Source organism: Pseudophryne corroboree, chromosome 2 (genome assembly GCF_028390025.1).
Source record: "Pseudophryne corroboree isolate aPseCor3 chromosome 2, aPseCor3.hap2, whole genome shotgun sequence".
Taxonomy (NCBI): Eukaryota; Metazoa; Chordata; class Amphibia; order Anura; family Myobatrachidae; genus Pseudophryne; species Pseudophryne corroboree.
This window is the reverse complement of record NC_086445.1, coordinates 499,574,284-499,595,485: the sequence shown is the minus strand read 5'-3', so window position 1 is coordinate 499,595,485 and position 21,202 is coordinate 499,574,284. Positions and strand designations below refer to the sequence as shown.

General features: G+C 48.5%; 2 protein-coding genes across 3 annotated transcripts in view; one reads left to right on the top strand and one right to left on the bottom strand.

Annotated features, from left to right (window-relative positions):
- LOC135031250 (uncharacterized) overlaps positions 1–21,202 on the top strand; it is a 114,752-nt gene that overhangs the window by 948 nt on the left and 92,602 nt on the right. The gene's annotated exons all lie outside the window — the stretch shown is intronic.
- Positions 1–21,202, bottom strand: part of RAD51D (RAD51 paralog D) — a 278,198-nt gene that overhangs the window by 221,889 nt on the left and 35,107 nt on the right. The gene's annotated exons all lie outside the window — the stretch shown is intronic.

Below are 21,202 nucleotides of genomic sequence, written 5' to 3'. Positions count from 1 at the left end.
CCCGGCGCCGGTATACTGAGCGCCGGGAGCCCGACCGCCGGCAAACAGAAGACCACCCATGTAATCTATGCTCCAAACAGCATTTATGTTTCTATGATTGTTCTTCCTGGCTGTATTTACTATAGTTATATAGTAGGACTTTATTTAATACCTAAATTACCAGGTGACTTTGTAGATTCAAGACTAGACACATTGTAATTGTTGCCATGTTCTGAAACTGTAAGGCAGGCATTCCCAACCTCAGTCCTCAAGGCACACTAAGTGCAGGTTGCAGTGATTATCCAGGCTTCAGCACAGATTGTTAAATCAAAATAACTGAGGTACTAATTAAGTCACCTGTGCTCAAGCATGGATATCACTTAAACCTGGACTGAAGTGTGCCTTGAGGACTGAGGTTGGGAATGCTTGCATCTGTACATAGAATTTTTTTTTTTTTTTGAGAAATACTTCTAGGGCAGGGGTGGCCAACCAGTCAGAGACAAAGAGCCAAGAAATCTTGTTAGGTACATCAAAGAGCTGACTTGAAGCCGAAGGCGCACTTGCAAAAATGGGGTGTGATCTCGTGCCTGCTAGGCCACGCCCCTGGTATAAAACACATTTAAAAAGCCAGATTCGCATAAATTATATATAAAAACCAGATTCACATAATATACTTCAGTTCCCCCATGTGTCACTCCAGCCAGCTCCCCCGTGTGTATTTGGCTCTCTCAGTTCTCAGTCTACGTAGTGCTGCTGCATGTCTGGCTGGAATGCAGCAGTGTACAGATCTCTTGTGGTCACGTGACTTTGAGTGTTGGGAGCCACATTTGAATGAAGAAAGAGCCACACGTTGGCCACCACTGTTCTAGGGACTGTTTATGAACTATGGAGCATCATGCAAAAACTTTTGGATGAATTTTCATTGAGTTTTCACTATTGTACAGCTTTAAGTGACCGAGAAAGAAACTGAGGTATATATGTGTAGTGCCCCCATATTACAGAAAGGGGGCCCATATTATTTATATATACACACACACACATTATATTTATTTATATCTATCTATCTCTATCTATATACACACACACACGTCAGTACATACGTGAATTCCAGGTGACCCTGTCAGCTCTGCCGACAGGACAGGGGGTTTGGTGCCCCTGTGCCAATATGTGCCTTGGCCAGACATCAACACCAAAGCCCAGGAAAGTCACCCACAAGATAATTGTGTCCCTGGGCTGCAGGGGAAAGCAAGGAGGGGGCATGCTGTTGCTAGGCACCTGGGAGCCAGTCATCATCAGGGAGCCCAGGACTAGAGGAGGTCCTGAACTCACTCGGGACCCATAAAAGAGCTGGCAGCGCTGTCTGATGGTCAGATCCCTGGGGAGGGATCTGACCATACTTGCCTACCTGACCCTCTCCATGTGGGAGAAAATGCTCTGTTCCTGGACTTTCCTGGTAATGTATGATTGCCATCACCTGTGGTGAGCTAGGTAATTGATAAGAAAGGTGTTTCACCACAGGTGATGGCAATCATACATTACCAGGAAAGTCCAGGAACAGAGCATTTTCTCCCTCATGGAGAGGGTCAGGTAGGCAAGTATGGATCTGACCCTCATGCATGCACCGCTCACCTGAGGCGGTTCAGAGCATATGGGAGCCAAGAGCTGCGCTGTAAAAGCCAGTGAGTGGCTGGAGGGTAAATGCTAGAACCAAGTTAGCTAAAGAACCTCTAACGTCAGAGGGAGAAGCAAGGCCAGCGGGACAGTACTTTCACTATCCACGCCAACAGCTACTTACTCTAGTAACCCTGGTGTCTTGCTTCGCTCATCACTAAGCCCTAAGCGTGGCGAGTGAAGCGAGCCCACCAGGGTACCATGTTCTAGCCTTGCTCCTTCCCCTGGTGACATCAGAGGTCCTTTACCCAACTTAGTTTTAGCCATAACCGTGACCAGAATCTGCAACACCAGAAGGACACAGACGGAGAGATGGAGCAGCAGCCAGCATCGGGGAATAGTAGAGACCCCCCTGCGAGGAGGAGGGCTGCCCACATCAATGCCCGACTGGACGGAGCACCAGGGAGAGTTGACACTGGGGAACAAAGCTTCAGTGATGAGGCGGAGAGACAGCAGCAGGACCAGCGAGGGAGCCTGCTTGGAACCAGAGGAGTGGTACTGGGCAGACAGTGATTGGAAGCGCAGGCACCACAGAAGACAACCCGCCTACCTTGAGCAAGGACCCTGGAAGGACCCCTAGTTGCTGTACGGAGTACTGTGCTGACAGGAGCCCGGAGCGGTGAGAAGGCCCTGGCAGAGGATAAGAGGCAACCGGTTGGTGAGAGTACCCTCGCAAAGAGCACAGTCTGATGCAGTGCTCAGCATCCATAGCAGCGCTAAAGAGTGTGGAGCCCGGTCAGAGGTGGCAGAAGAGCCGCAGCACGGGGATGAGACACTGGCCACTATCTCCAGCCTCTTCCGCTGCCTACTCTTTAAGGGGGCAGGCTCCCCTGTGTTTCTATCTGTGCCCCATCATTTTAGGATAAATGGGGTAGACTCGCCCGTGTTGTCCTCTGAATCCAATTGTCAGAAGTTAAAATGGGGGTAGACTCCCCTCTGTATTAGTCATAAATTAGGTCTGTTAAGTGCTAATTAATGTCATTGATTTCTAAGAGCTACTATGCCACAGTTATGGATTCCATTGCTGCCAATAATATATACCAATGTCATTGATTTTAAAAGCTACAGTGATACTTTCACATTTTATGGGGGGGGTAGTTTTTTATACTAATAGGATATATGCCAACATTATTGATTGTTATTACTGTGAATGCTATCTGGTGATGTTATGTGGGGTATTGTTTAGTGCTAGCTTAATGCCAATTTTCAAAAGCTATGTGATTTATGCAAATTCTAATACCATTTATTGTAAATTCTACTGGGAATAAAAGTGAACCCTAGAAATATGTCCTATGTTTCACGTGTCTTGATGCCTTATCTGTGTAACATTCACTAGTTTAGGGAAATGTATAGGGGCTAGAAACATTTATCATTATCACTTTTTTGTTAGCTACCCTTCAGAAAGTCAGACTGGATCTTGGTGTACATTACAAACCTATTTTAATAGCAACTTTCTGTTTGCGCTTTTTGTAGCAAACATTTCAGTTAAAAATTAGAGTGTTAGATGGTTATTTTTATTATTTTTGTTACTATGGGCTTATGTATCAAAGCTTGGGGAAAGATGACGTACCAACCAATCAGCTCCTGTTATCTTTCAAATACAGCCTGTATCAGGCCAGTTAGGAGCTTACTGGTTGGTACTTGATCTCTCTCCAAGCTCTGAAATATATATACTCATAGGATACTTAATGGGAGGTGTATAAAACCTATGATAGTGGAGAAGTTGCCCATAGCACTTAATCAGCTTCTAGCCATCACTGATCTAGCAGAGTCTATGAAATATGGTTAGAAGCTGAGGGCAACTTATCCACTGTATCTGTCTGGAAGGTTTCATACATCTCCGCCCTTGTCCTGGTCTTATTAAATCAAGTAGCAGAGGGGAAGGGTATAGGAACTGTAAATGCTATACTAGCGTTTCTCAACCCTCAAGTATCCCAAACAGGCCATGGGGGTCTATTTACTCTGCCTTGGACAGAGAAAGTGGAGAGAGAGAACAGTACCAACCATCTAGTTCCTAGCTGCCATATAAGCGATATTTGAAAAATGACAGCTAAGAGCTGGTTGGATGGTACTTTCATCTCTCTCCAAGGCTTAAGCCCCATACACACGAGGCGATTTTTGCCTATTTTCTAAGGGATCTGTCTAGATCGCTTAGAAATGAAACACTGATCTCTGTGTGTACACCCCATAGCGATGGCGATGCGCAGTCCCGCAAATGTGTGGGTGCCTGCATGTGCACTCTCCTTCCAGCCAAGCGGCTTGGCCGCTATATGTGGCCCTACACTTAGAAAATCTCAAACCATAGGATATATTTACTCTCTGTGGAAGCAGGTGCGATAATCACTGACCCAGCACTACAGATGAACTCTCACCTGTGCATGATTAAAGAAATCCACACGACATGACCTGTTGGTGGTATTTGAGAACTGAGGTAGAGGAGCACTGTTGTATATTCTCTACACTCTATATTTGTGTACACACCTATACAATATTCTGAACAAAGAAGGCGTATCCTACACACAGACTTACAAAATAATAAAAATAACTGAATCATTAAGGGGGGTACACACGGAGAGATCCGTGCTTAAAATCTAAGCAATCTTGCTAGATTGCTTAGATTTTAAGCACGGATCTGACGTGTGTATGCCCTCCAGCGATAGCGATCGCTATCGCCGATGCTAGATTGAGCCTGCATGCAGGCTCAATCTAGCGGGTCGCTCACTTCACCGTTGTGTGAAGTGAGCGGCCCCCCGTCGGCTTTCCCCCTCGCTCAGCACATCGCGCTGTGCTGAGCGGGGTGAGAGATGTGTGCTGAGCGGTCTGTGTTAAGATCGCTCAGCACACATCTCTCCCGTGAGTACTCCCCTTCAGAGTATTTCTAATTGCACTACCACAGTAAGATATCAGATTTCTATGTTGCTGTGCCCAGGGGCGTTTTAACAGAGGAGGGGGTCCCCCTCCTCTGTACAGCACAGTAGTCTCTGGCAATGTGTTAGTCTACTGCGCATGCACAGGTCTCCGGAAACTTGGCGCCTGGGCCCAGGGGCCTGTGTGCACCGCACACATTGCACCCATTATAGAAACACCAATAGCTGTGCCGATGATGAAGAATGTGATCAGCCAACTTTGCTGTGTCTGCAGTCTGTTATTGCACTGTTGTTGTGTAGTTTTCATGTTTGCTGCCAAGTGTGGCAGGATTTTCTATAGCCACCAAGAGCCATTCACAAATGGTTTTAACCTACCTATATGATAACTTTCTTGACCTGCTCTGGTTGTGCTGGAGCCTGAAGTACCATGGAAAAAAAGATACATCCTTTTTCACACACGTGCTCCTATAGTCCTAAAACCAACATACATGTGGCACTAGCCCTAATGTGTTTGTCCACATATAAGCAAATTGCATCCTTATTTAAGATATGTAGGCACTAAGTATCAGTGACATGTGGTCAGAGTAGGTAGGGGAGGCCGTGCCTAACCTGTCATGCTCCAGTATAATACAGAGTTTGACTATAAAAATCAGAATAATACAAAAGAGATTAATAACTTAGAAATTTATAGCTATATTTGTATTATTCTATATAATTTTTATAGTCAAAACTTAAAACCATATCATATATGCGTGTGTAAATCTGGCTCTGATACTAACCAGTGCATCCCCAGCCTCTGACGTCACAACACATCACTGCTAGGTATAGGGTAAACATCTACATGATTTACTCACTGTTCAATTTTTCTGTTTATGAATTGGTGCATACACAAAAACCAATAGCAATAGCTTATAAACTGCAAGTACCGGCATGACATCAGTGATTTAGATGCTAGATTTAAAGGGTCAATAATGTAAAATGCACAACCAGGTTAGTTTACATTTTTAAATTATTACTGCTTTAAACCTAGTGACCAAGTGGGGTAGTTACCAAAGATAGGGAGAGAGGTCAAATTGTGAGATTAGGGGTCTATTCATGAAGCAGTGAAGAGTGGAGAAGTGAGCCTGTTGAGTTGCCCATGGCAACCAACTGTTCCGTACAATTGTATATAGTATGCAAATTATAAGTGTTACTTCAATGCTGATTGGTTGCCATCGGCAACTTCTCCACTGACCCACTTCTCCACCCTTTTCACTGCTTCATGAATAAACTTGTAAGTACCAAACAGCTCTTAACTGTAATTTTTCAAAGACGGCCTGTAAAATGTAAGGCAGAAGCTAATAGGCTGGTACTTTATCTCTCACAATTTTATCTCTCTCCGAACTTTGATAAGTGCCCCCCTAAATCACATAAATTGAGATAGTGACTTCAACTCACAAGCTATTACATTTGGGCCAAAGAATCGATATATAGATGCCTAAGCACCATCTACAGATGTGTCTACTTACATCTAGCCTCCCTGCACGTTAGACACTCCTGTTCGAGTCATGCCGTGACTCTGTAGCCCCAAGCATCTTTACAAGCTACTTTTCCATTAAATGCGAATATGATGCACAAGCAGCTTATACGGATTAAAAATGATATGCGGCATGCCTATACTCTGTGTGCAATTGTGGCTGTATCTGCAAACAAAATGGTACGTTGCAGTGTTTGCCTAGAAAATAAGATTTTAATTACCTACCGGTAAATCCTTTTCTCGTAGTCCATAGGGGATACTGGGATGGGCTTAGTACCATGGGATATAGATGGGTCCACTGGAGCCTTGGCACTTTAAAAACAAATCTTCAGAGTGTGCTGGCTCCTCCCCTACGTGAATTGGAGGTATAGCTGCCGATTCACGTGCTTCTAACGGAAACTGGGCCAAATTCGACAGGTTTTGGCCCCATTTCCGACCATCTCAGTTCGACTTTAAAAAAAGTCGAACTAAGATGAGGGACCTGAGAGGAGATGGGGGAGAGCCGCGCTACAGGAGGATGTGGCACAGCCGCAGCTCACGGCAGCGTCCACCCGGCTCCAGCAAGTGAGGTCCCGCTTGCTGGAGCTGGGTGGACGCTGCTGTGAGGTCTGGCGGCTATGCCACATCCTCCTGCAGCGCTGCTGTCCCTGGCTCTCCCCCCTCTCCGGTCACTCATCTCAATTCGACTTTTTTAAAGTCGAATTGAGATGGGCATTGAATAGCCCGTCGGATCCATTCCGACAAATGCATGTCAGAATGGATCCGACCTCAATTGACTATACCCTTATAAATGCCTGCTTTGGGTTCACTTGTTTCTGGGCTCAAAACTGCAATTGATGGACAATTATCCAAACAATCTTTTTCTCTTACGTCCTAGAGGATGCTGGGGACTCCGTAAGGACCATGGGGTATAGACGGGCTCCGCAGGAGACATGGGCACTCACTCGAAAGACTTTAGGATAGAATGGGTGTGCACTGGCTCCTCCCTCTATGCCCCTCCTCCAGACCTCAGTTGGATCCTGTGCCCAGAGGCGACTGGATGCACTGCAGGGGAGCTCTCCTGAGTTTCTCTGAAAAAGACTTTTGTTAGGTTTTTTATTTTCAGGGAGCACTGCTGGCAACAGGCTCCCTGCATCGTGGGACTGAGGGGAGAGAAGCATACCTACTTAAATGATAGGCTCTGCTTCTTAGGCTACTGGACACCATTAGCTCCAGAGGGAGTCGGAACGCAGGTCTCACCCTCGCCGTTCGTCCCGGAGACGCACCGCCGTCCTCCTCACAGAGCCGGAAGATAGAAGCCGGGTGAGTATGAGAAGAAAGAAGACTTCAAAGGCGGCAGAAGACTTCATGATCTTCACTGAGGTAACGCTGCGCGCCATTGCTCCCACACAGATCACACACAACAGGCACTGTACGGGTGCAGGGTGCAGGGGGGGGGCGCCCTGGGCAGCATTATTAACCTCAAGGGACAATGGCATATAAAATAGATACTGCAGAGGCAGTATATTAATAAACCCCCGCCAGTATAAATAATTTGAGCGGGACCTAAGCCCGCCGGTGAGGGGGCGGGGCTTGATCCTTCCAGCACTAACTAGCGCCATTTTCGCCACAGCAGGAGCTGGCTCCCCGAACTCTCCCCTGCTGAACACGGTTACAGAGGGCATAAAAGAGGGGGGGAGGGGGGGGCGCACATGTAATTGGCGCAGTGAAGTGTGTGTGTGCGTGCGTATATATATATATATATATATATTTATATTTATTAAAAGCGCTGTACTACTGGGATTTTATTCCAGTCCGGTGGCGCTGGCATACTCTCTGTCTCTCCAAAGGGCCTTATTGGGGAACTGTCTCCATATAGATATATCCCTGAGTGTGTGGGGGTGTTGGTACGTGTGTGTCGGCATGTCTGAAGCGGAAGGCTCATCTAAGGAGGAGGTGGGGCAGATGATTGTGGTGTCTCCGTCGGCAACGCCGACACCTGATTGGTTGGACATGTGGAATGTTTTAAATGCAAATGTGACTATTACATAAAAGATTGGACAAAGCAGAGTCCAGGGAAAAAGCAGGGAGTCAATCCATGGCTTTAACTGTGTCACAGGGCCCTTCAGGGTCTCAAAAACGTCCCCTATCCCAAATAGCAGACACCGATACCGACACGGATTCTGACTCCAGTGTCGACTACGACGATGCAAGGTTACACCCAAGGGTGGCCAAAAGTATTCATTATATGATTATTGCAATAAAAGATGTTTTGCATATCACAGATGACCCCTCTGTCCCTGACACGAGGGTACACATGTTTAAGGAAAAGAAACCTGAGGTAACATTTCCCCCATCTCATGAGCTGAACTGAACGCATTATTTGAAAAAGCTTGGCAAACTCCAGACAAAAGACTGCAGATTCCCAAAAGAATTCTTATGGCGTATCCTTTCCCTGCACAGGACAGGGTACGGTGGGAATTCTTGCACAGGGTGGACAAGGATTTAACGCGCTTATCCAAGAAGGTGGCGCTACCGTCTCCAATACACATACGGGTGCTTTGCTCAGACCGGCAATAGCATCGGCTTGGGTTTGTAGCGCGGCAGATACCCTAGAGAGGGATACCATTTTGTTGACCTTAGGTCACATCAAAGACGCAGTCTTATATATGAGAGACGCTCAGAGACGTCAGGCTACTAGGTTCGAGGGCCAACGCCATGGCGATCTCGACTTGGCGAGCACTGTGGACCCGCCAATGGACGGGTGATGCCGACTCAAAGAGGCATATGGAAGTTTTACCTTACAAAGGTGAGGTTGTATTTGGGGAAGGTCTCGCGGACCTGGTTTCCACAGCTACCGCGGTTAAATCTACTTTTTTGACTTATGTTCCCCCACAGCAAAAGAAAACCCCACAGTATCAGATGCAGTCCTTTCGGTCGCATAAGTCCAGAAGAGGTCGGGGCTCTTCCTTCCTCGCCAGAGGTAAGGGTAGAGGGAAAAGAATGCCTGCTACGGCCAGTTCCCAGGAACAGAAGTCTTCCCCGGCTTATACTAAATCCACCGCATGACGCTGGGGCTCCACTGAGGGAGTCCGCACCGGTGGGGGCACGTCTTCGACTCTTCAGCCACGTCTGGGGTCAGTCGGACGTGGATCCTTGGGCGATGGAAATAGTATCCCATGGTTACAAGCTGGAATTCGAAGACGTGCCTCCTCGCCGATTCTTCAAAATCGGCTTTACCAGCTTCTCCTCCAGAGAGGGAGATAGTTTTAGCTGCAATTCAAAAGCTGTGTCAACAGCAAGTGATTATCAAGGTTCCCCTATTACATCAGGGAAAACCCTATTTGTGGTCCCGAAACCGTATGGCTCGGTCAGACCCATTCTAAATTTAAAATCCCTGAACCTGAACTTAAAAAGGTTCAAGTTCAAGATGGAATCGCTCAGGGCAGTTATCTCCAGCCTGGAAGGGGGGGGGGGGGGGGGATTTTATGGTGTCACTAGACATAAAGGATGCATACCTTCACGTACCCATATATCCTCCTCATCAGGCATACCCGAGATTCGCTGTACAGGACTGTTATTACCAGTTTCAGACGTTGCCGTTTGGGCTTTCCACGGCCCCGAGGGTGTTCACCAATGTAATGGCGGAAATGATGGTGCTCCTGCGCAGGCAAGGAGTCACAATTATCCCGTACTTGGACGATCTCCTGATAAAAGCGAGATAAAAGGAACAGTTGCAGAAAAGCGTGTCGCTCTCCCTGAGAGTGCTGCAGCAGCATGGCTGGATTCTAAATCTACCAAAGTCACAGTTGGTTCCAACAACTCGGCTATCTTTCTTAGGCATGATTCTGGACACAGAACCAAAGAAGGTTTTTCTCCCGAGGGAAAAAGCCCAGGAACTTCAGAACATGGTCAGAGACCTGTTAAAACCGAATAGAGTGTCAGTCCATCAATGCACTCGAGTACTGGGGAAATGGTGGCGACCTACGAGGCCATCCCCTTCGGCAGGTTTAATGCGAGGACATTTCAGTGGGACCTTCTGGACAAGTGGTCCGGGTCCCATCTTCAAATTAATCAGAAAATAACCCTGTCCCCCAGGGCCAGGGTGTCGCTCCTGTGGTGGCTGCAGAGTGCTCACCTTCTAGAGGGTCGCAGGTTCGGCATTCAGGACTGGGTTCTGGTGACCACGGACGCGAGCCTCCGAGGATGGGGAGCAGTCACACAAGGAAGGAATTTTCAGGGACTGTGGTCAAGCCAGGAGGCTTGTCTACACATCAACATACTGGAATTGAGGGCCATATACAACGGCCTACAGCAAGCGGAGAATATTCTTCGCGACTTACCGGTTCTGATTCAATCAGACGTCACAGCCATGGCTCATGTAAACCGCCAAGGCGGGACAAGGAGCAGAGTGGCAATGGCGGAAGCCACCAGGATTTTGCGCTGGGCAGAAAATCACGTAAGCGCTCTGTCAGCAGTATTCATTCCGGGAGTGGACAACTGGGAAGCAGACTTCATCAGCAGACACGATCTCCATCCAGGAGGTGGGGACTTCATCAAGAAGTTTTTGCAGAAATAACAAGTCTTTGGGGACTTCCTCAAATAGACATAATGGCGTCACGCCTCAACAGGAAGCTTCGGCGGTATTGTGCCAGGTCAAGGGACCCTCAGGCAGTAGCGGTGGACGCCCTGGTGACACCATGGGTGTTTCAGTCGGTCTATGTGTTCCATACTCTTCATCTCATCTCAAAAATATTGAGAATCATAAGACGAAAAAGAGTGCAGACAATACTCATTGTTCCAGATTGGCCTCGAAGGGCCTGGTATTCAGATCTTCAGGAACTGCTCACAGAAGATCCTTGGCCTCTTCCTCTCAGGGAGGACCTGTTGCAGAAGGGGCCCTGCGTGTTCCAAGACTTACCGCTGTTACGTTTGACGGCATGGCGGTTGAACACCGAATCCTAGCTGGGAAGGGTATTCCGGAAGAAGTCATCCCTACTCTGATAAGGGCTAGGAAGGAGGTGATGGCAAAACATTATCACCGTCTCTGGAGGAAGTATGTTTCTTGGCGTGAAGCCAAAAATGCTCCTACAGAAGATTTCCATTTGGGCTGGTTTCTCCACTTTCTACAGACAGGAGTGGATATGGGCCTAAAGTTAGGCTCCATTAAGGTACAGATTTCGGCCCTATCTATATTCTTTCAGAAAGAATTGGCTTCTCTCCCAGAAGTCCAGACTTTTGTAAAGGGAGTGCTACACATCCAGCCCCCTTTTGTGCCCCCAGTGGCACCATGGGACCTCAACGGGGTGTTACAGTTCCTAAAATCTCACAGGTTTGAGCCCCTTCAAACGGTTGAATTAAAGTTTCTCACTTGGAGTGCGGTCATGTTGTTGGCCTTGGCATCTGCAAGGCGGGTGTCCGAATTTGCGGCCTTGTCTCATAAGAGCCCCTATCTCATTTTCCATGTGGATAGAGCAGAGTTGAGGACTCGTCCTCAATTTTTACCTAAGGTGGTGTCATCGTTTCATATGAACCAACCTATTGTGGTGACTGTGGCTACGGGAGAATTGGAGGATTCCAAATCCCTTGATGTAGTCAGGGCCTTAAAAATTTACGTAGCCAGGACGGCTCGGATTAGGAAAACAGAAGCTCTGTTTGTCCTCTATGCGGCCAACAAAGTTGGCGCTCCTGCTTCTAAGCAGACTATTGCTCGCTGGATCTGTAACACGATTCAGCAGGCTCATTCTACGGCTGGATTGCCGGTACCAAATTCGGTAAAGGCCCATTCCACTAGGAAGGTGGGCTCTTCTTGGGCGGTTGCCCGAGGCGTCTTGGCTTTACAGCTTTGCCGAGCGGCTACTTGGTCGGGTTCAAACACTTTTGCAAAATTCTACAAGTTTGATACCCTGGCTGATGAGGACCTCATGTTTGCTCAATCGGTGCTGCAGAGTCATCCGCACTCTCCCGCCTGGTTTGGAGCTTTGGTATAATCCCCATGGTCCTCACGGAGTCCCCAGCATCCTCTAGGACGTAAGAGAAAATAAGATTTTAAACCTACCGGTAAATCTTTTTCTCCTAGTCCGTAGAGGATGCTGGGCGCCCGTCCCAGTGCGGACAAAATTCTGCAAGACTTGTATATAGTTGTTGCTTACATAAGGGTTATGTTACAGTTAAGATCAGTCGTTGGCTGATATTGTTTTGTTCATACTGTTAACTGGTTACGTATATTCCAGGTTATACGGTGTGGATGGTGTGGGCTGGTATGAATCTTGCCCTTAAATTAACAAAAATCCTTTCCTCGTACTGTCCGTCTCCTCTGGGCACAGTTTCTCTAACTAACGTCTGGAGGAGGGGCATAGAGGGAGGAGCCAGTGCACACCCATTCTATCCTAAAGTCTTTAGAGTGCCCATGTCTCCTGCGGAGCCCATCTATACCCCATGGTCCTTACGGAGTCCCCAGCATCCTCTACGGACTAGGAGAAAAAGATTTACCGGTAGGTTTAAAATCTTATTTTTGAGGGCTGTAATCTCAAGTGTGAACAATTAATTTATTATCCGAGTTAATGCATTGAGAGCAAACAATATTGACATAAGTAATGATTGAATCAATCTTTTAACTAAACAAAGTATCCTGATAACTACTGGTTAAAATAAAGCTTCCTCAAATGCTAATTTATAAATAATGTCCTTCACTTACTAAAAATCTCTGCCCAGTAGATCATAAATTTCCTCTTCACCTGCAGTGTAACAGTGTTTAATTGTCTTTTTTATATATACAGTATTGCTAATTTAGTGGTTCTCTTAGTCAGTGTTTTTGCTAGGTGAATTAATGTGCACAGCATTACTGAACAGTTATACCCCTTTTCCACTAGAAGTCTCGGGTCTGACTCGGGAATTGGAACACTGTTCCAAACCAGGTCAGACCCGAGACGGATCCCTTTTCCACAATGGCTCTGACCCGGAATATCCCGGGTCGGCACAGTTTACACTGCACCCAGGTGCAGTGTCTTCTGCCCTGTGCTTGGAGATGACGTCATCTCCAAGCGCCGGGAAAACCGGCAGATCGGGACCCCCGGGGTATGGTCACAGTCCTGTTAGGCCACGCCCCCAATGTGATGCTGCCCTCCGTCATGCGGGGGGCAAGCCCCGCACTCTGGAAGCTGCTGGGCTGCCCCCAGCCTCCGGCACATGCTTTCCCGGCCAGCGCTGCTGTCTGCATAGCAAGACAGACAGAAGCGCTGACAGCATGCACGGTCCCTCCCAACCTCCCGAGAGACACTGCGGTCAGGGAGGAATGCGCTCTGACATGCTGTAAACGGATCCCGGGTCGGATGACTTTTCAGAGGGAGCTGTTTCCACTTGCGAAAAACCCGGGTAGATACGCGCCCCCGTGCAAAAACCCGGGTTTTTTGAGCTAGTGGAAAAAATAAGAATTTACTCACCGGTAATTCTATTTCTCGTAGTCCGTAGTGGATGCTGGGAACTCCGTAAGGACCATGGGGAATAGCGGGCTCCGAAGGAGGCTGGGCACTCTAGAAAGATTTATGACTACCTGGTGTGCACTGGCTCCTCCCACTATGACCCTCCTCCAAGCCTCAGTTAGGACACACTGTGCCCGGACGAGCTGACATAATAAGGAAGGATTTTGAATCCCGGGTAAGACTCATACCAGCCACACCGATCACACCGTACAACTCGTGATACTATATCCAGTTTGACAGTATGAAAACAACTGAGCCTCTCAACAGATGGCTCAACAATAACCCTTTAGTTAGCAATAACTATTTACAAGTATTGCAGACAATCCGCACTTGGGATGGGCGCCCAGCATCCACTACGGACTACGAGAAATAGAATTACCGGTGAGTAAATTCTTATTTTCTCTGACGTCCTAGTGGATGCTGGGAACTCCGTAAGGACCATGGGGATTATACCAAAGCTCCCAAACGGGCGGGAGAGTGCGGATGACTCTGCAGCACCGAATGAGAGAACTCCAGGTCCTCCTCAGCCAGGGTATCAAATTTGTAGAATTTTGCAAACGTGTTTGCCCCTGACCAAGTAGCTGCTCGGCAAAGTTGTAAAGCCGAGACCCCTCGGGCAGCCGCCCAAGATGAGCCCACCTTCCTTGTGGAATGGGCATTTACAGATTTTGGCTGTGGCAGGCCTGCCACAGAATGTGCAAGCTGAATTGTACTACAAATCCAGCGAGCAATAGTCTGCTTAGAAGCAGGAGCACCCAGCTTGTTGGGTGCATACAGGATAAACAGCGAGTCAGATTTTCTGACTCCAGCCGTCCTGGAAACATATTTTCAGGGCCCTGACAACGTCTAGCAACTTGGAGTCCTCCAATTCACTAGTAGCCGCAGGCACCACAATAGGCTGGTTCAGGTGAAACGCTGACACCACCTTAGGGAGAAACTGGGGACGAGTCCTCAATTCTGCCCTATCCATATGGAAAATCAGATAAGGGCTTTTACATGATAAAGCCGCCAATTCTGACACTCGCCTGGCTGAAGCCAAGGCCAATAACATGACCACTTTCCACGTGAGATATTTTAGATCCACGGTTTTTAGTGGCTCAAACCAATGTGATTTTAAGAAACTCAACACCACGTTGAGATCCCAAGGTGCCACAGGAGGCACAAACGGGGGCTGAATATGCAGCACTCCTTTCACAAATGTCTGAACTTCAGGCACTGAAGCTAGTTCTTTTTGAAAGAAAATCGACAGAGCCGAGATCTGTACTTTAATGGAGCCTAGTTTTAGGCCCATATTCACTCCTGCTTGCAGGAAATGCAGAAATCGACCTAGTTGAAATTCCTCTGTTGGGGCCTTTTTGGCCTCGCACCATGCAACATATTTCCGCCATATGCGGTGATAATGCTTTGCCGTAACATCTTTCCTGGCTTTAATAAGCGTAGGAATGACTTCTTCCGGAATACCCTTTTCCTTCAGGATCCGGCGTTCAACCGCCATGCCGTCAAACGCAGCCGCGGTAAGTCTTGGAACAGACAGGGCCCCTGCTGTAGCAGGTCCTGTCTGAGCGGCAGAGGCCACGGGTCCTCTGAGATCATCTCTTGAAGTTCCGGGTACCACGCTCGTCTTGGCCAATCCGGAACCACGAGAATTGTGTTTACTCCTCGCTTTCTTATTATTCTCAATACCTTTGGTATGAGAGGCAGAGGAGGGAACACATAAACCGACTGGTACACCCACGGTGTCACTAGAGCGTCCACAGCTATCGCCTGAGGGTCCCTTGACCTGGCGCAATATCTTTTTAACTTTTTGTTGAGGCGGGACGCCATCATGTCCACCTGTGGTTTTTCCCAACGGTTTACCAGCATCTGGAAGACTTCTGGATGAAGTCCCCACTCTCCCGGGTGGAGGTCGTGTCTGCTGAGGAAGTCTGCTTCCCAGTTGTCCACTCCCGGAATGAACACTGCTGACAGTGTTAGTACATGATTCTCCGCCCATCGGAGAATTCTTGTGGCTTCTGCCATTGCCATCCTGCTTCTTGTGCCTCCCTGTCGATTTACATGGGCGACTGCCGTGATGTTGTCTGACTGGATCAGCACCGGCTGGTGTAGGAGCAGGGATTTTGCTTGACTTCGGGCATTGTAAATGGCCCTTAGTTCCAGAATATTTCTGTGAAGGGAAGTCTCCTGACTCGACCATAGTCCTTGGAAGTTTCTTCCCCGTGTGACTGCCCCCCAGCCTCGAAGGCTGGCATCCGTGGTCACCAGGACCCAGTCCTGTATGCCGAACCTGCGGCCCTCCAGAAGATGGGCACTCTGCAGCCACCACAGTAGAGACACCCTGGTTCTTGGAGACAGGGTTATTAAGCGATGCATCTGAAGATGCGATCCGGACCATTTGTCCAATAGGTCCCACTGAAAGATTCTGGCATGGAACCTGCCGAAGGGAATTGCTTCGTAAGAAGCTACCATCTTTCCCAGGACCCGCGTGCAGTGATGCACCGATACCTGTTTTGGTTTCAGGAGGTCTCTGACTAGAGATGACAACTCCCTGGCTTTCTCCTCCGGGAGAATCACTTTTTTCTGGACTGTATCCAGGATCATACCCAGGAACAGTAGCCGTGTCGTCGGAACCAGCTGTGACTTTGGGATATTCAGAATCCAGCCGTGCTGGTGCAGCACTTCCTGAGATAGTGCTACTCCCACCAACAACTGTTCCCTGGATCTCGCCTTTATTAGGAGATCGTCCAAGTACGGGATAATTAAAACTCCCTTTTTTCGAAGGAGTATCATCCTTTCCGCCATAACCTTGGTAAATACCCTCGGTGCCGTGGACAGTCCAAACGGCAGCGTCTGGAATTGGTAATGGCAATCCTGTACCACAAATCTGAGGTACTCCTGGTGAGGATGGTAAATGGGGACATGCAAGTAAGCATCCTTGATGTCCAGGGATACCATGTAATCCCCCTCGTCCAGGCTTGCAATAACCGCCCTGAGCGATTCCATCTTGAACTTGAATTTTTTTATGTATGTGTTCAAGGATTTCAAAATTTAAAATGGGTCTCACCGAACCGTCCGGTTTCGGCACCACAAATAGTGTGGAATAGTAACCCCGGCCTTGTTGAAGTAGGGGTACCTTGATCATCACCTGCTGGGAATACAGCTTGTGAATTGCCGCTAGCACCGCCTCCCTGTCTGAGGGAGCAATCGGCAAGGCAGATTTTAGGAACCGGTGGGGTGGAGACGCCTCGAATTCCAGTTTGTACCCCTGAGATACTATTTGAAGGATCCAGGGATCCACCTGTGAGCGAGCCCACTGATCGCTGAAATTCTTGAGGCGGCCCCCCACCGTACCTGGCTCCGCCTGTGGAGCCCCACCGTCATGCGGCGGACTTGGAAGAAGAAGCGGGGGAGGACTTTTGCTCCTGGGAACCTGCTGTTTGTTGCAGCCTTTTTCCCCTACCTCTGCCTCTGGACAGAAAAGACCCGCCTTTTCCACGCTTGTTTTTCTGGGTCCGAAAGGACTGAACCTGATAAAACGGCGCCTTCTTAGGCTGTGAGGGGACATGGGGTAAAAATGCTGACTTCCCAGACGTTGCTGTGGAAACTAGGTCCGAGAGACCATCCCCAAATAATTCCTCACCCTTATAAGGCAAAACTTCCATGTGCCTTTTAGAATCTGCATCTCCTGTCCACTGGCGAGTCCATAAGCCTCTCCTAGCAGAAATGGACAATGCACTTACTTTAGATGCCAGCCGGCAGATTTCCCTCTGTGCATCTCTCATATATAAGACTGAGTCTTTGATATGGTCTATGGTTAGCAGGATCGTGTCTCTGTCTAGTGTGTCAATATTTTCTGACAGTTTATCTGACCACGCGGCGGCAGCACTGCACATCCATGCTGACGCAATAGCTGGTCTAAGTATAATGCCTGAGTGTGTATATACAGACTTCAGGATCGCCTCCTGCTTTCTATCAGCAGGTTCCTTGAGGGCGGCCGTATACGGAGACGGTAGTGCCACCTTTTTAGACAAACGTGTGAGCGCTTTATCCACCCTAGGAGGTGTTTCCCAACGTGACCTATGCTCTGGCGGGAAAGGGAACGCCATTAGTACCTTCTTAGGAATTACCAATTTTTTATCAGGGAAAGCCCACGCTTCTTCACACACTTCATTTAATTCATCTGATGGGGGAAAAACTACGGGTAGTTTTTTCTCCCCAAACATAATACCCTTTTTAGTGGTACCTGTAGTTATATCAGAAATGTGTAACACCTCTTTCATTGCCTCAATCATGCAGTGAATGGCCTTAGTGGGCATCAGGTTAGACTCATCGTCGTCGACACTGGTGTCAGTATCAGTGTCGACATCTGGGTCTGCGGTCTGAGGTAGCGGGCGTTTCAGAGCCCCTGATGACCTTTGAGACGCCTGGACAGGCACGAGCTGAGAAGTCGGCTGTCCCACATTTGGCATGTCGTCAAATTTCTTATGTAAGGAGTCTATACGTGCACTCATTTCTTTCCATAAGCTCATCCACTCAGGTGTCTGCCCCGCAGGGGGTGACATCCCTTCTAAAGGCATCTGCTCCGTCTCCACATCATTATCCTCATCAAACATGTCGACACAGCCGTATCGACACACCGCACACACACAGGGAATGCTCCAACAGAGGACAGGACCCACAAAAGCCCTTTGGGGGGACAGAGTGAGAGTATGCCAGCACACACCAGAGCGCTATATAATGCAGGGACTAACTGAGTTATGTCCCCTATAGCTGCTTTTTCTATATAAATGTATACTGCGCCTAAATTTAGTGCCCCCCCTCTCTTTTTTACCCTTTTCTGTAGTGTAGACTGCAGGGGAGAGCCAGGGAGCTTCCTTCCAGCGGAGCTGTGAGGGAAAAATGGCGCCAGTGTGCTGCAGGAGATAGCTCCGCCCCTTTTCCGGGGACTATTCTCCCGCTTTTTCCTATATTCTGGCAGGGGTATTTTCCACATATATAGCCTCTGGGGCTATATATTGTGGTATTTTTGCCAGCCAAGGTGTTATTATTGCTTCTCAGGGCGCCCCCCCCCAGCGCCCTGCACCCTCAGTGACCGGAGTGTGAAGTGTGTGTGAGGAGCAATGGCGCACAGCTGCAGTGCTGTGCGCTACCTTGGTGAAGACTGATGTCTTCTGCCGCCGATTTTCCAGACCTCTTCTTGCTTCTGGCTCTGTAAGGGGGACGGCGGCGCGGCTCCGGGACCGAACACCTAAGGCTGGGCCTGCGGTCGATCCCTCTGGAGCTAATGGTGTCCAGTAGCCTAAGAAGCCCAAGCTGGCTGCAAGCAGGCAGGTTCGCTTCTTCTCCCCTTAGTCCCTCGCTGCAGTGAGCCTGTTGCCAGCAGGTCTCACTGAAAATAAAAAACCTAATTTCTATACTTTCTTTCTAAAGGCTCAGGAGAGCCCCTAGTGTGCATCCAACCTCGGCCGGGCACAAAATCTAACTGAGGCTTGGAGGAGGGTCATAGTGGGAGGAGCCAGTGCACACAAGGTAGTCATAAATCTTTCTAGAGTGCCCAGCCTCCTTCGGAGCCCGCTATTCCCCATGGTCCTTACGGAGTTCCCAGCATCCACTAGGACGTCAGAGAAATAAGAATTTACTAACCGATAATTCTATTTCTCGTAGTCCGTAGTGGATGCTGGGGACTCCGTAAGGACCATGGGGAATAGACGGCTCCGCAGGAGACTGGGCACACTAAAAGAAAGATTTGGTACTACCTGGTGTGCACTGGCTCCTCCCTCTATGCCCCTCCTCCAGACCTCAGTTAGGATACTGTGCCCGGAAGAGCTGACACAATAAGGAAGGATTTTGAATCCCGGGTAAGACTCATACCAGCCACACCAATCACACCGTATAACTCGTGATATTTTACCCAGTTAACAGTATGAATAACAACTGAGCCTCTCAACAGATGGCTCAACAATAACCCTTTAGTTAGGCAATAACTATATACAAGTATTGCAGACAATCCGCACTTGGGATGGGCGCCCAGCATCCACTACGGACTACGAGAAATAGAATTATCGGTGAGTAAATTCTTATTTTCTCTAACGTCCTAGTGGATGCTGGGGACTCCGTAAGGACCATGGGGATTATACCAGAGCTCCCAAACGGGCGGGAGAGTGCGGATGACTCTGCAGCACCGAATGAGAGAACTCAAGGTCCTCCTCAGCCAGGGTATCAAATTTGTAGAATTTAGCAAACGTGTTTGCCCCTGACCAAGTAGCAGCTCGGCAAAGTTGTAAAGCCGAGACCCCTCGGGCAGCCGCCCAAGATGAGCCCACCTTCCTCGTGGAATGGGCTTTCACTGATTTAGGATGCGGCAAACCAGCCGCAGAATGCGCCAGCTGAATTGTGCTACAAATCCAGCGAGCAACAGTCTGCTTAGAAGCAGGAGCACCTATTTTGTTGGGTGCATACAGGATAAAAAGCGAGTCAGTTTTCCTGACTCCAGCCGTCCTGGAAACATAAATTTTCAAGGCCCTGACTACGTCCAGTAACTTGGAATCCTCCAAGTCCTTAGTAGCCGCAGGCACTACAATAGGTTGGTTCAAGTGAAAAGCTGATACCACCTTAGGGAGAAACTGGGGACGAGTCCTCAATTCTGCCCTATCCATATGGAAAATCAGATAAGGGCTTTTACACGACAAAGCCGCCAATTCTGACACACGCCTGGCTGAAGCCAAGGCCAATAACATGACCACTTTCCACGCGAGATATTTGAGATCCACGGTTTTAAGTGGTTCAAACCAATGTGATTTTAGGAAACACAACACCACATTGAGATCCCAAGGTGCCACAGGAGGCACAAAAGGGGGCTGAATATGAAGCACTCCCTTTACAAAAGTCTGAACTTCAGGCAGTGAAGCCAGTTCTTTCTGGAAGAAAATCGACAGAGCCGAAATCTGGACCTTAATGGAACCCAATTTTAGGCCCATAGTCACTCCTGACTGTAGGAAGTGCAGAAAACGACCCAGCTGAAATTCCTCTGTGGGGGCCTTCCTGGCCTCACACCACGCAACATATTTTCGCCAAATGCGGTGATAATGGTTTGCGGTTACTTCTTTCCTGGCTTTTATCAGCGTAGGAATGACTTCCTCCGGAATGGCTTTTTCCTTTAGGATCCGGAATTCAACCGCCATGCCGTCAAACGCAGCCGCGGTAAGTCTTGGAACAGACAGGGCCCCTGCTGTAGCAGATCCTGTCTGAGCGGTAGAGGCCATGGGTCCTCTGATAACATTTCTTGAAGTTCCGGGTACCAAGCTCTTCTTGGCCAATCCGGAACCACGAGTATCGTTCTTACTCCTCGCCTTCTTATTATTCTCAGTACCTTTGGTATGAGGGGCAGAGGAGGGAACACATAAACCGACTGGTACACCCACGGTGTCACTAGCGCGTCCACAGCTATCGCCTGAGGGTCCCTTGACCTGGCGCAATATCTCTTTAGCTTTTTGTTGAGGCGGGACGCCATCATGTCCACCTGTGGCCTTTCCCAACGGTTTACCAACAGTAGGAAGACTTCTGGATGAAGTCCCCACTCTCCCGGGTGTAGGTCGTGTCTGCTGAGGAAGTCTGCTTCCCAGTTGTCTACTCCCGGAATGAACACTGCTGACAGTGCTAGTACGTGATTTTCCGCCCATCGGAGAATCCTTGCGGCTTCTGCCATCGCCATC